Source organism: Elephas maximus, chromosome 3 (assembly GCF_024166365.1).
Source record: "Elephas maximus indicus isolate mEleMax1 chromosome 3, mEleMax1 primary haplotype, whole genome shotgun sequence".
In the NCBI taxonomy this organism is placed as follows: Eukaryota; Metazoa; Chordata; class Mammalia; order Proboscidea; family Elephantidae; genus Elephas; species Elephas maximus.
Window position 1 is genome coordinate 202,934,619 of NC_064821.1, and position 15,272 is coordinate 202,949,890.

The following is a 15,272-nucleotide window of genomic DNA, read 5'->3' on the forward strand; positions in this document are numbered from 1 at the left end:
CATTATAAGAATAAGAACCCAAAAGTCAAGATAACAAAAGTCACTACAGCAGGGGTTAGGTTAGCTTTTACAGTCTGAAAAAATAGGATCTAACAGAAAATAAAAAATCGTGCAGCACCCACGTTTGTTACCTACCCGCCCCACCACTAGCATCCATTTATTGCTGTCAGGCAAAGGAGAACGGACTTAAAGTACCGAGATGCTTCAAGCCATCTTTTTATAATAGACTTGTAGAAAAAACAAATTACAGAATCATTAATATATTTTCAAAAGTTCTTAGAAATCAATTGCATTTTATCAGAGCAGGTAAATTTGTCTTACATTGTCAGGGCGACTTCCTATCAGTGCTCTTTCAAGCCAGAGACCATAATTTAATTTTCTACCTACAGATCTTAACCCATGATAGGAGCAAATAGATACTCGGTGAAGAAGTGAATGAAGGAACCCCATCATATGGAACAGTGTCATAGGCTGTACCTCGTTTCTCCCATTAAGTTCCCTTGTTTTTCTTAAGCGGTTCCTTTGGTTCTGTCACTGACATGACTTTAGCATGGAAAGTCTCACATCCGGGGAAACCCTTCAGTCCTGAGCAAACCAGGATGGTTGGTCTTCCTAACTTACATATCATACATGTAGCTCCTATCTGCCCCCCTCTTCTAATACCCCATCCTTGGGCTTTCTTTAATTTCACAGAATTTAGACCCCTTTTCTTCTTCACTCAGGAGCTCTCGTGGTGCAACAGTTAAGAGCTAGGCTGCTAACCAAAAGGTTGGTAAATCAAATCCAACAGCTGCTTCTTGGGAACCCTATGGCACAGCCCTACTCTGTCGTATAGGGTCGCTATGAGTCAGAATCAACTCTATGGCACATAGCAACAACTTCCTCACTCAGAGTTGTGTCCTTTCATCACACCTATTCAATCTGTGTGCTAAGCAAATAATCCAAGAAGGTGGACTATATGAAGAGCGTGGCATCAGGTTTGAAGGAAGACTCATTAACAACCTGCGTTGTGCAGATGACACAATCTTCCTTGCTGAAAGTGAAGAGCACTTGAAGCACATACTGATCAAGATCGAAGACTACAGCCTTTAATATGGATTATATCTTAACATAAAGAAAACAAAAATCTTCACAACTGGACCAATAAGCAACAACATGATAAATGGAGAAAAAAGTTGTCAAGGACTTCATTTTACTTGGATCCACAATCATCATCCATGAAAGCAGCAGTCAAGAAATCAAACAACGCATTGCATTGGGCAATCTGCTGCACAAGACCTCCTTTAAAGTGTTAAAAAAACAAAGATGTCACTTTGAGGACTAAAGTGCTCCTAACCTAAGCCAGGATGTTTTCAATTGCCTCATATGTATGCAAAAGTTGGGCAATGAATAAGAAGACCGAAGAAGAATTGATGCCTTTGAATTATGATGTTGGCAAAGAATATTGATATACCATGGATCGCCAGAAGAATGAACAAATCTGTCTGGGAAGAAGTACAGCCAGAATGCTCCTTAGAAGCAAGGATGGCGAGACTTCATTTCACTTTCTTTGGACATGTTATCAGGAGGGACCAGCCCCTAGAGAAGTACATCATGCTTGGTAAAGTAGAAGATCAGTGAAAAACTGTCAATAGATGGATTGACACAGTGGCTGCAACAATGGGTTCAAACACAGCAATGATTGTGAGGATGGCGCAGCATCAGGCAGCATTTCGCTCTATTATAAATGAGTTCACTATGAGTTGGAGCAGACTTGATGGCTCCTGACAACATAACAACAACTGCTTCACTCAACTACTCAACAGATGTTTACTAAGAGCCCACTATACACCAGGTCTAATTGAAGTACACTGGAGGAAGATAAGGTTAAAAAGATATGGTTGAACAGGTAAGTTCTGTTCTCGAGAAGTATCCATGGATATGCCGCCTCTTAAAGGCTTTATCAAATTTTATTAGTCTTCATTTCTGCCAAAATCCCTGTATTCATTGTCCATTGCTACGTAAAAAATTACCCCAAATCTTAACAGTTTAAAACAAAAAGCATTGTTATCTCACACAATTTCTGAGGGTCAAGAAACCCAAGAGCAGCTTAGCTGGGTGGTCCTGGCTTAGGGATTTTCATTAGGTTGTGGTCAAGCTATTCACCAGGGTACAGTCATCTGTAGGAAAGGATTGGGTTTGAGGATGGCTCACTCAAACAACTGTTGACAAGAGGCGTCAGTACTTGCTGGCTGTTATCAGGGGGCCTCAATTCCTAGCCACATGGGCTTCTCTATAAGGTTGTTAGACATGGCACTTGGCTTTTCCCAAAATGAGTGACCCTGAAGAGAGAGAGAAAGACCAAGACAGAAGCCACAGTGTCTTTTATAACCAAATCTTGGAAGAGACACACCATCACTTCTGCCATATTGTTTTAGTCACATAGAACAATTTTGGTAGCATGTGAGAGGGGTTGCCACAAAGGTGTGAATACCAGGTGGCAGGAATCTTTGGGAGCCATCTTGGCGGCTGGCTACCACAATTCCCAATGCCTGTACCAAGGGTTCAGGTGTTTCTCTGTCCTTCCTACCAGCGTGTAGGAAATGTCATTTTAAGATAAAGTTAGGGGATTTTTCCTGTGATTGTTCTGTTCAGACTGCTGAATATATCTCAACACACTAGTGTATCTCCTTTGTTACAGCAGCTCTAAGGAAACAATACACCACGGTTTTTCTTTGAGGGCTCAAGACCAGCCTATCCTACAGTAGTCACAGTGACTTGACAGCTACAGACCGTGGCCAAAATAGACTTTCCTCCCAACAGTGATTTCAGGGTAAAATAGGACCTCTAAGGTAGTCCTGCTTCCATCAACCCCAGGGGACATGACCCCCTAAGTCTTTTAAATAGATCAGCAGCTTGCAAGGTCATTGCTGTCGTGAAAGAGGGCCAGGAATTAGGTTTCAGTCTTGTAAGTACCCACTGTGTAGTTTTCCCTGACTCTTCCAGCTAAAATCATTCACTGCTTTCTGTTTTTCTAATGACCCCCCCACTCCTTTTTTCTTTTCCTGGTTAAAAGTGAATTTCTGTTAAGGAATTAAAAACACTTGACACGGGTCCTGGCCAGAAACCCTAATACAACATAAATTAAGGCTGGGCTTTAGTTGACACTCTACCAAATCAGAATAATCAGCATTTTCAATGCAATGAAAACTGTATAATGTACATAATTTGTCATTACCCAGTTGAATCTTTCTATTCTAGAAGTAAATATTCAGAATGCCAGATATTTTAGTTTTTTATTTTTTAATTTGGTTATAACATTTAAAGATCAAAATCTTTACATAATGCTTAAATTTGAAGACATTTCTACTGGAGCCCTGGTGGCACAGTGGTTAAGAGTTACGGCTGCTAACCAAAAGGTCGGCAGTTCAAATCCACCAGCTGCTCCTTGGAAACCTTAGAGGGGCAGTTCTGTTCTGTCCTGTAGGGTCGCTATGATTTGGACTAGAAGGCAACAGGCTTATTATATTTCAAATGTTGACTAGGACTTTTTTATGTTCCATCATATTGTCAAGAAAGCCACCAACAACTGGGGCTAAACATGATTTAAAAAAAAATTATCTAGGGCTTATTAAGGGTTAGTAGAACCGGTTTGACAGGCCCTGGGTGGAGCAAACAGTTAAGCAGTCGACGACTAACCAAAGGGTTGGCTGTTCCAGCTCATCCTTGGAAGATAGTACTGGTGATCTGCTTCTGAAAGGTCAGAGCCTTGGAAACCCCATGTAGTCACCATGAGTCAGAATTGACTCCACAACAACCAACAACAACATTTCAGACATAAACAAGGCTTCTACATTGTGAATAATAACGAACATCCACGTACTATCACCTAACTTAAAAAATTAGACATTGACAGTATGCTTGACGCCCTCTGCATTGCCCTCTGTGGGTATACCCTCTGCTCTCAGAGTTAACCACTATCCTGAAATTAGAGTTGATCCTTTCCATGAAGTCCTTTCATCTTTTTTCTCCCTGTATGAAGCGTCCCTGACAATATGTAGCACTGTTTGAACGCTTCAGACTTTGGATGACACACTTAATAAGTTCTTCTGCAACTTGCTTTTTTCTCTCACTGGGAACAACGTAAGAGTGAGGACTTAGTTTTGATCCCTGCTATATCCACCTCATTTAGAACAGTGACTGACAGGCAGGAGGCACTTGCCAAATATGCCATGAATGGAATAAGCATTATATTCATGAGACATGCCCATATGTGTAGCTATTTTTTGTGTTAGTTTCATTTCTGTGTAGTATTCCGTTGCTTGGCTATGCCACATAGTCCTTTTGAAGGAAGTTTAAGTTACTTCCTATATATATATATATATATATATATATTCTGCTATTATAAATGTACTAAAGTGCTATGCACTATGAAAATTTGTTTGCATATTTCTTTATGCACATATGATAAAATACCTCTGGGATATATACCAAGGAGTAGAATTGTGGGGTCTTCAAAGTGGTTTTGTCATTTTTTATTACCACTAAGTGTGACATTTGTATGTTCTAGTTATTTCATATCTTCGTCTTCACATAGTATAATCAGACTTCTTAATGTTTGCCAATATGATGGATGTGGAATGATATTTCATTGTGATTTTCATTTTTACGTCCTAGTTTTTTTTTTTTTTTCTTTACTAATGGAGATAAGCATTTTTTCATACATTTATTGGCTGTTCATGTTTCTTCTTTGGTGAATTGTCTGTTCATAATATATATTTCAACAAGTAGATGCAGTGCTGGAAGTGCTCACTCATCTATGCCAAGAAATTTGGAAGGCAGCTACCTGGCCAACCAACTGGAAGAGATCCATATTTGTACCCATTCCAAAGAAAGATGATCCAACAGAATTTGGAAATTATCAAATATCATTAATATCACAGGCAAGTACCACTGTGCTGAAGATCATTCAAAAGCAGTTGCAAAAGCACATCGACAGGGAACTGCCAGAAATTCAAGCCGGGTTCAGATGAGGACAATGGAACGAGGAATATCACTGCTAATGTCTGGTGGATCTTGGCTAAAAGCAGAAAATACAAGGAGGATGTTTACCTGTGTTTTATTGACTACGCAAAGGCATTAGACTGTGTGGATCATAACAAATTATGGATAACATTGCAAAGAATGGGAAAACCAGAACACTTAAATGTGCTTATGAGGAACCTGTACATAGAACAAGAGGCAATCATTCAAACAGAACAAGAGGATACAGCATTGTTTAAAATCAGGAAAAGGGTGCTTCAGGGTTATATCCTTTTGCCATCTTTATTCAATCCGTATGCTGACAAATAATTTGAGAACATGGATTATGTGAAGAAGAAAGAGGCATCAGAATTGGAGGAAGACTCATTAACAACCTGGTATATGCAGATGACACAACATTGCTTGCTGAAAGCGAAGAGGACTTGAAATACTTACTGATCAAGATCAAAGACTGCAGCCTTCAGTATGGATTGCACCTCAACATGAAGACAACAAAAGACTTCATAACTGGACCACTAAGTAACATTTTGATAAACAGAGAAAATACTGATTTTGTCAAGGATTGCATATAACTTGGAGCCACAATCAATGCCCATGGAAGCAGAAGTCAAGAAATAATCTATTGCATTGGGCAAATCTGCTGCAAAAGACCTCTTTAAAGTGTTAAAAAGCAAAGAAGTCACTTTGAAGATTAAGGTGCACCTGATCCAAGCCATGGTGTTTTCAGTCACTCATATGCACGTGAAAGCTGGACAATGAATAATGAAGACCGAAAAAAATTGACACCTTTGAATTGTATTGTTGGTGAAGAATATTGAATATATCATGGACTGCCAGAAGAATAAATAAGTCTTTCTTGGAAGAAGTATAGCCAGAATTCTCCTTAGAAGCAAGGATAGCAAGACTTTGTCTCACGTACTTAGGATATGTTAACAGGAGGGACCAGTCCCTGGAGAAGGACATTATGCTTGGTAAAGTAGAGGGTCAGAGGAAAAGAGGAAAACCCTCAACAAGATGGATTGACACCCTGGCTGCAACAATGGCCTCAAGCATAACGATTGTGACAATGGCGCGCTACAGGCAGTGTTTTGTTCTATTGTACGTCGGGTCTGTATTAGTCAGAACAGACTCAACGGCACCTAACAAAAACAACACACACACACACACACATATATGTATATATACATGGATACAGAGATATATACCCCCACTCCTCATTTATCGACATGGTTAGGTTCCAAAGACCCAGTCGATATGTGAAAATCAACACTATGTGAAAATGGAGGATGAACACATCAGATCACAAAATGGAGGATAACTAAATCATTACATAAATGCAAAATTATATCATCACATAGCTGCGAAACCATTGAGAATCATGGCCAGCCGAGGTGACACGTAACCATCACAGCCAGCATTACTCTTGCCTTGCACCTCAGCATTCATTACTGCCAGACGTATGTCCTTAATGCACAAAGTAGCCAGATAGTAGATTTTTTACGATTGTCGTAAATGCGAAATGCCGGATAATGAGATAGAGGATGAGGAGTAGGGATATATATATATCTTTACCATTTTTCTATTTGGTTATTTATTTTTTTCTTTATTTCTTTTAAGGATTAAAAAAAAAATTCTGGATCCTACCTTTTGTTAGTTGTATGCTTTGCAAATATCTTCTTCCATTTGTGGTTCATCTTTTCACTTTCTTCTACCTGTATCACAATTTTAAACTTTGTTCTTGTCCCACCGAATTGTAATTTTTAGTTTATTTCACTAGATTGTGAGGCCCATAAAGGCAAAACTAGCTTTCACTCAAGATTGAAAGCCCAGCACTGTGCTTTGTGCTTGGGGCTCAGTAAATGCTTTTTGATTATTTTTGAAATGCACAGGGCTCCATTCCCTCAGACAGGATGAAAAGTAGCTGGTCGGGGTTAGTACAGTGGTCAGCAAGCTGCAGCCCACAAGCGAAACACAGCCCGCTACCTGCTTTTATAAATAAAGTTTTATTGGAACACATCCATGCTCTTTTGCTTATGTATTGTCTATGGATGCTTTCACACTATGACAGCATAGTTGAGTAGTTTGAGACAGCGACCACCCACAGATCCAAAAATATTTACTCTCTGGACTTTGGCTGAGAAAGGCTGCTGACTGCTGGTCTCGTGGACAAAGGTGAATGCCCTGGAAAGCATGCTACCATCACGAATATAAGGCTTTAAAAGAAAAAAAGTACACCTAATCTCTTTTCTGTTACCTAACATTTGCCAGACTACTTATTTTGTAGCTCCTCACCTCATTCTGTATTAGAAGGATAAATAACAAGATAGACTATTTAAAGACAATCTAAGTAAATTTAGGCTCCAAATAATGCCGTTGGGCCCCAAATAATGCCATCATCCTATCCTTAATCTACCAATAGAGAAATGGGTCTTATTTCATCAGAATTTCTACCAAAAATTGCCTTCTGGATCATCGGCTATTTAAGCACCCGTCTTTCCTCTGCCCCAGTGCCTTCTCCAGTGTTCTGCTCAGTAAGGCCGCTCCACAAATGTTGACTTATGATGAGTGTTGTTATAGCACATTAGTTACCTGTTTGCACTTTGTAGGAAATAATTGGGGCAGACAAAGAGGGACTAGGATGGGAGCGAGTGGAGGGCGAGTATGGAGAAGGCAAAGGGACAGAGGGAAGCAATGAAGAAAGATGGCCCTAAAAGTGTTTGCTAACTTGCAACTTCTGGGAATGTTTTTCTGGGAGGGATGTTGAAACCGCTTTCAAATTTTGCAGCCTTTGACATTTTTGCCATTTTTCCATGTTCTTGCTGCTGTTCCAGGATGACAGATAAGAAACCTGCAAACCTTGCTCTGTTCTGGAATAATGAGACTGGAAAGAAAAGATCTTTTTCATCTTTTTAACATAAAAAAAAAAAAAACTAGTCAAAGCCCAGCAGTTCAACAAATATTACTCATGTCATTGGCAAGAAGAAAAGAGGACTTTTGAATTAAAGAAAAAAAATGAAAAAGACGAACACAAGAGGCATTGTTTGCATATCAGAAAAATTAATCTACATAGGAAAGTCTAAGAGCCTGCAATTCAGAAGGCAAAGAATTAGGACAGCCCAGCTGAGAATAATTTTCTAGCCAGTTAATTTAATTGCATAAATCATTCCTTTGTTAGCAATAAAGAGATATAATTAAAATGAGATTGCTTCTAGTTTCTATTCTCTAGAAACTAAAGGAATTGATTTTGGGCAAAGCGTTCTTCCAAATACGAGATCGGCAAATTACATTTACCTTTTTAGAAAAGCTAAATTATTTTGCCGTAATATCATGGTGGGTTTAATTAATTATAGATCTGCCATATGATCTTAAAGAAAGAATTTATTTAACGTCCTTAGAACAGAAGTTTGCAATCATGTGTGTATCCCTTTGGCCGATGGTGTGCGGATTTTTACAAACAGGTCAGAAGTTTAACAGGCAGCTGTCAGGAGAAATTTGAGGCACTCTAACAATTGTTTGGGGTTTTAGTTGGCTGCCCTTGTTTAAAATAAAAAACGCTGCTACTTAGTATTGCATAATTTAACTGAGCTCATTTAAAAAAAAAAGAGCTCATTTAGGTTGGTTTTATTCTAAAATTGCTACTGGTAATTATTTGCTGTCTCTGAACCTTTGGGATTTAAAGAGCCTATAATTGTCTATTAAATAGGGGAAAAATCAGATCAAAGAGGACTGCAAAAAGTCTCCTACTATAAAGCACAGGTCTGCAGATCAGTCAGTTGAGTGTCAGAGAGAATTGCAAGCTGTGACAGAGAAAAGGCTCATTTTTATGGTAATGAATTTGAATTTTTAAAAATGTACTAAGCTACACTTGCTTGCTCCAGATTTTTGAAGTTCACTGGCATTACTTGGCAGCAGAGATTTGTACAGCGGTGGGAGGGATGCCACCAGCCTTCAGAGGGCCTGTTGTTAGTCGCAGCAGAGTCATTCCACTCCTGGGCTCAGGGAGCCATCACAATTCTCAGAACTGCCCGAGCCTCGGACTGGCCGGTGATATTTTCCCCTTCCTTGGTCATGATTGCAAAAGGTTCGGATTCGTTTTTGGACTAGATATAATATCTGGTTTGGCTGTTGGAGATTTGCATTTACTGACCTTTTGCAACAAGAAGTACAGACCCCAGTTTATCAGGATTTCTACAGCTCATGAGGAAGAAGCCAGAGGAGAAAATTAGTCCAGGACCTAAGACAAATTAGTCTTCCCTGTATGATTTCCTTTGTTCGGTGCAGGTCTCCTACCAAAAGGGGTAGACAGTGAAGGAGGCTATTCAGGCACTCTTTAATCTAGATGGATCTGAGCTTCTTCTGCTTAAAAAGTCAGCAGAAGATTCCAGCTTCTGCTGGAGTCATAGCTGCTTTTGACATCCTCCAAGTGGGTCTAGGGCAGGGTTTAGCCCTTAGACTCCTTTTGGTACCTTGTAGACTTTTCATCTAATGCCATGACTTTCACTCTCACATTCCTTCTCCTGCCTCACTGCCTGACTCCTTAACTGATTGCCTGGTTCCTCATTAACCCTTTCAATGTGCTGGAAGCTGGCATTGTCTCCTTTATACTTAATCGTTTGTGACTAAGACCACTGACTTGAGCAGGTTATTAATGCCACCAAAATAACTCACAACTCATGTTGAGATTAATCCGTAAATGTCCTAATTACTTGGGAAGAATTAATGTGGAGGGCATATTTAATGATAAAATGGTATCTTCAGCCAGAACTAGGTTAAGGACTCTAAATAACATTACATTGTTAGGATTCAAAACAGCTTTTAATCCTGGAGTAATTTCAACTAATGACTTGGATTAGTTGGGTTCTGGATAATATCTGCTAATTAATTCCAACCTCAGACAATTTGGGTCTTGCTTCTATAGATTGATATTCTTATTGTTTTTCTTTATCCGCATCGGGAGTCTGGTGCAGATGGCTAAGGCACTTGCCAGCTAACTGAAAACTTGGAGGTCCATGTCCACCAAGAGGTGCTTCTGAAGAAAGCCCTGATGATCTGCTTCTAAAAAACCAACCATTGAAAACCCCTTGGAGCCCAGTTCTGCGTGGACACACACAAGGGGTCACCACAAGTTGGGCTGACTCAACAGCAGTTGATTTTATTTCTCCACATCAGCCAGATGAGAACTCTGACTTGTTCTACGAATAACGTGGCTTTGATCATGTTTTCGAGTCAATAAGTTTATTCATGGTTAGTAACGTTGCTGATTAATTGGGTAAGTCATGGGATATCCAAGGACTTTTGTCTAGTCTCATGTACTTCAAATGTGAGGTCTGTTATGAAGATAAGTCCATGAGTATATATTCATAGCATTGTCAGGTATAATACTCAGGATATACCGGGCCATCTCCTGAGGGTTTGATGTGCTTCTGAAGCCTCACGACATGCCTCCTCATACCATGGACAGTGTCACATGCCATTAACCTAGATTATAGATGAGGGACTTAGGGACAGAGAAGTTTAACGTTACACATTTAACCTAGCTTCAAGGGGCAAATTATCAGCAGTTCCCGATAACAGCCTCTGGCTTTTCAATGTTAGAGCTTAGAACCTTCTGTTACCTGATATGGACCAGGTGGTAGTAAGCTGATATTTAATCAAATTATTTTTCATCAGTATCATAAGGGTTTCATTACTGTAGTCTTTGAAATAGGTTCAAAATTCCCAGCCCATGAGAATTTAATGAACCCGAAAGAGTTTTGGGGTCTTTACCCATGTTAGAGCTGATTTAGGGTTAGTACAATGACTTGATACTACCTGTCTGTATCCTAGAGTAAGGAAGTTACTGCAACCTTGGATCAAGCTCACCATTTCCTCTCTGTAGCGTTCCAAACCATCCTCATCACCCTGCACCCCCTGCCAAAACTGATAGCCTTCTCTTCTGTGTCCCCACAGTATCCTTTACCTAGCTCAGCACACACGGCAGTGTTTTGTCATTATTTTCCTATATAGATGGTTCCATTACCATCTGTGAGCTTCTTGGGCTCAGGGATAGAAGCTCATTCACTGTTTGACCTTCAATATCCAGCACAGTGCCTAGCACATAGACACTCAATTACTGTTTATTGTTGTTGCTAACCAACACAGAACAATTTTTTTAAAAAAAACAGAAACTCACATCTTGGCCTCCTTGGCCTCCTATTCGCATCCTTGGCCTCCTAAACACAATTCGTACTAGGAGATATGGCTAATGCCTTCTACCACGCCTACACAGGACCTTTCACATGCTAGATAATTAGTAATTTTGCAGAATGAAAGTCATAGTGCACTGTGGCAGGCTTTTCAGCAGCCGGCAGGCTGTGTGTTTATAGGATGTCTAGTGTGCATAATCCTGGACATGGAAAGGGTCACACTCCTGAGTGGCTGAAGTCTCGCATTCCTCAGAGCTCTGTGGGAGACACTCTTTTCATGTCCCACGTTCCTTAGACTTTAATTATCAGCTTTTTCTGATAGATCTCAATTCCAGACCTTCCTTCTGAGCTGTAGATACATCTATCCAACCCTCTTCTGAATACCTCTGCCTGATATACCACCCAAACAAAAACAAAACCTGTTGCTGTCAAGTCAATCCTGACTTATAGTGACACTATAGGAAAAAATAGAACTGCCCCACAGGGTTTCCAAGGAGCAGCTGCTAGATTTGAACTGCCCACCTTTTGGATAGCAGCTAAATTCTTAACCACTGTGCTACCACAGGCACCTTAAATCCAACCCATCCAAAATAGAACCCATCATTTTCATCTCTCTTTCTTTGCAAATGGTACCACTAGTTATCCAGCTTCTCAAGACAGAAAAGGAAAAAAAATCTTCCCCCATTCTTCACTCTTCCCCATCCCCCCAAAGTCAATCAACTCCATTTCCTAAATGTTTCTGGACTTAGTCCTTTTTAGCCCCATCCCTTGGACCAACTTGCCAAATTCTGTCTTACTCTTCTCCAATCAAGACCCTACAGCCTAGCCAAAATAACCATCATTTGAAAAAAATAAAGTTACTCCTCCACTTAAAAGCCTGTACTATTTCCCACTGCCCTTTGGATAAGCCCCTCCCTAGCGGGGCTTTCAAGGTCCTTGATGATCTTCTTTGTCTCATGACGTTTTTGCCCTCTTCAAACCTTAACATGGCTGCTTCCTCTCAACATGCAGACCTCAACACAAATGTCACCTCCTCAAAGAGATAGATGCCCCTGGCCACCTTGCTGAATATAGCCCCGCCCCCAACCCACTCAGTCTCTTTCTCATTACCTAATTTGTTTTCTTCAATGAATTTGTCAGTACCTGAAATTATCTATATTTCTGTTTGACGTCTGTCTTCTTAAGTTCTTTAAGAACAATAACAATGTCTGCCATGTTTGTGGTTGTATCCCTAGATTCTAAAACAGTGCCTACCATGTAGTAGTCACCCTATAAATATCTGCGGACCTGCTGATGTCTTTTTAAATGTTCTGGTCATTTCCATGAATACCTCATACTCTCTCTGTCTTCTTAGGGGCCTTTGTATATGCTATTTCACACCCTCTCCCTGCTCCTTTTCTTTTAATCTTACTAGCTCTTACTTAGCTTAAATATCACTTCCTCTGGGAAGTCTTTCCTAAACTATATTAAGGCCCCTTGTACCATCTTCCCATATCATCTTATACTTCTCCTGCCAAAAGTGTTCAACATTCTTTATTGAAATTATTAAATAAGTCACTACCCTTCACACTAGACTATAGTTATTAGGTGTCTTTGAGTCAATTTCTCACTTTTAGGGACTCCATGTGACAGCATAAAACTGCCCCATAAGGTTTTCTAGGCTGTAATTGCTAACCAATGGGTCGGCAGTTCGAATCCACCAGGCCCTCCTTGGAAACTCTATGGGGCAGTTTTACTCTCCTGTAGTCAGAATCAACTTGACAGCATTGGGTTTGTTTTGTTTTGTTTTTTAATTTTTATGTGAGCAGATCACCAGGTCTTTCTCCCATGCAACCGATAAGTGGGTTTGAACCTCCAACTTTTTGATTAGCAGCAGAGCTAATCATTGTGCCACCAGGGCTCCTCCACACTAGACTACAGGGGCCACTTTTCTTTTGTTCACAGTTATATACCCAGGGCCTAGTATACTGCTTGGTAATAATTTGTGTTTAGTAGTGACTGGTGGAAGAATGAATGAATGAACTCAATGTTTCTGCTCCGTGGGGAATTGATTTTCAGATCAGACTCCAAAATTGAAAACAGCACTTTCTCCCAAGAGAATGGATAAACACCTCCTGTCGTCCCAGTATGTAGACAATCCAGTGGGGCAGAATGCTGATTACACAGGCAACTGAGATCAGAGAGCTGAGCTGCAGCCCCAAGAAGACAAATAGAGCAGTTATTCCTAGGGTGGCAAGTAATTAGCACACATTTGGCAGAGCGTATTGGAAGGAGGTGCCCTTGGAAAACACTCAGGACTTAAAGCTGAGAACAGACTTGGAGCAATTGCAGACAAATACTGAGAAAATTCTTCACTTAGCAATAAGGACCTTGGTGTCTAGAAGCATCATCCTAAAAAGACCATCATGGAATAAAAAGAGAGAGTGGAATCTCCAAAACTAGGACTGGACAAAAGAAGAAAAATCTGGATGTCACTAAAACAGAATATTTTTTCTTGGCTACAAGTAAAAGAATTTTTTTTTTTCTTATTCCTTAATGATTAAAGAATTGAAGACGAGTGTCCAAATCCTATTTTACAGGAGCTCTAGATGATGTATAGGCTCAGCTGGGTGGCACAAATGGTTTGTGCTCGACTACTAACCAAAAGGTTGACAGTTCGAATCTACCCTGCAGCACCACTGAAGAAAGGCTTGGTGATCTCCTTCTGTGAGATTATAGCCACTGAAAACCCTATGGACCCAGTTCTACTCTGAAACATGTGGGGTCATCATGAGTCGGAATCAACTTGACAGCAATGGGTTTAGATATTGTAGAGGGAGTTCTTCGTAAATGAATCATATTCCTGAAAGTGAAGATTTTCATTTGTAGCTCATATTTTGTGTTTTCATAAAGTCCTAATATTTTCTTTGGAGGAAACTCTGGTGGCATAGTGATTAAGTGCTATGGCTGCTAATCAAAGGGTCGACAGTTCGAATCCGCCAGGTGCTCCTTGGAAACCCTATGGGGCAGTTCTACTCTGTCCTGTAGGGTCTCTGTGAGTCGGAATCGACTTGACAGCACTGGGTTTGGTTTTGGTTTTAATGTTTTCTTTAAACTCCAATGTCATTGTACATTTGGACTGGGTTGTTGCTACCATGACTGATGGTCAAAACATTGGCTCTCAAATTAGTAAATTGAATAATTTGTAATTTTGCTTAAACACGCTCATTTCTCTGAGTGTGCCACCTAAAATCCCTGAAATCACTTGGAAGATAGTGAAATTCATCAAATGACTTTCCCAACCAGACCATACCAGGGTGTTGTAGTGAAAGAGAGCTCAGCTGATTCCTGCCTTTGTCCTGCCATGACTGTGCGTGACTCAGATGTGTCCACGCATCTCTGTTCCCCCACAAGCATTGGTTATCCTGCAGTGCCTCTAAGAAAGGGCCTTTGCGGTCCCAGGAATGCATCAAAATTAGGGCTGGCAGATAAAATACAAGAGGCCCAAGTAAATTTGAATTTCAGATAAACAACAAATGTAAGTATGAGACATACTTCTACAAAAGAATTATTCATTGTTCATCTGAAATTCAAATTTAACTGGGGCTCTTGCATTTTATTTGCTAAATCTAAGGACCCTAATTAAAAGGCATTCATTTGTAAAAGAAAAATACCCATTCTCTCAGTTCTCTCTCCCCATAACCTCATAAAGCCGCTGAAAGTTGGTGAAGGAAGTAAATGAACATTCATTGAGCCCTTACTAAGTGCCAACTGCTTTCACGTGCAACATAAATGCTGTTACTTTGACTTCTGAAGAAGGAAAAAGGGGAGGTAAGAATCCACTGAGAGCAAAGGCCTTCAGAAGCTGGTGATTAGATTTCCACACGTGATCTTTCATTGCTCACGTCTCTGATAGCATAGCAGGTTGTTGTATTGTGCTGCACTTTTGATGAGGCTGTGAACTCAGTTCATAGGACAGGCTAACTTCTCCTAGTTTAGGGACCACAGTCTACATTCCAAGGAGCTCTGGTGGTACAGTTGTTAAAGCAATCAACTACTAACAGGTCAAAGTTCGAAACCACCAAC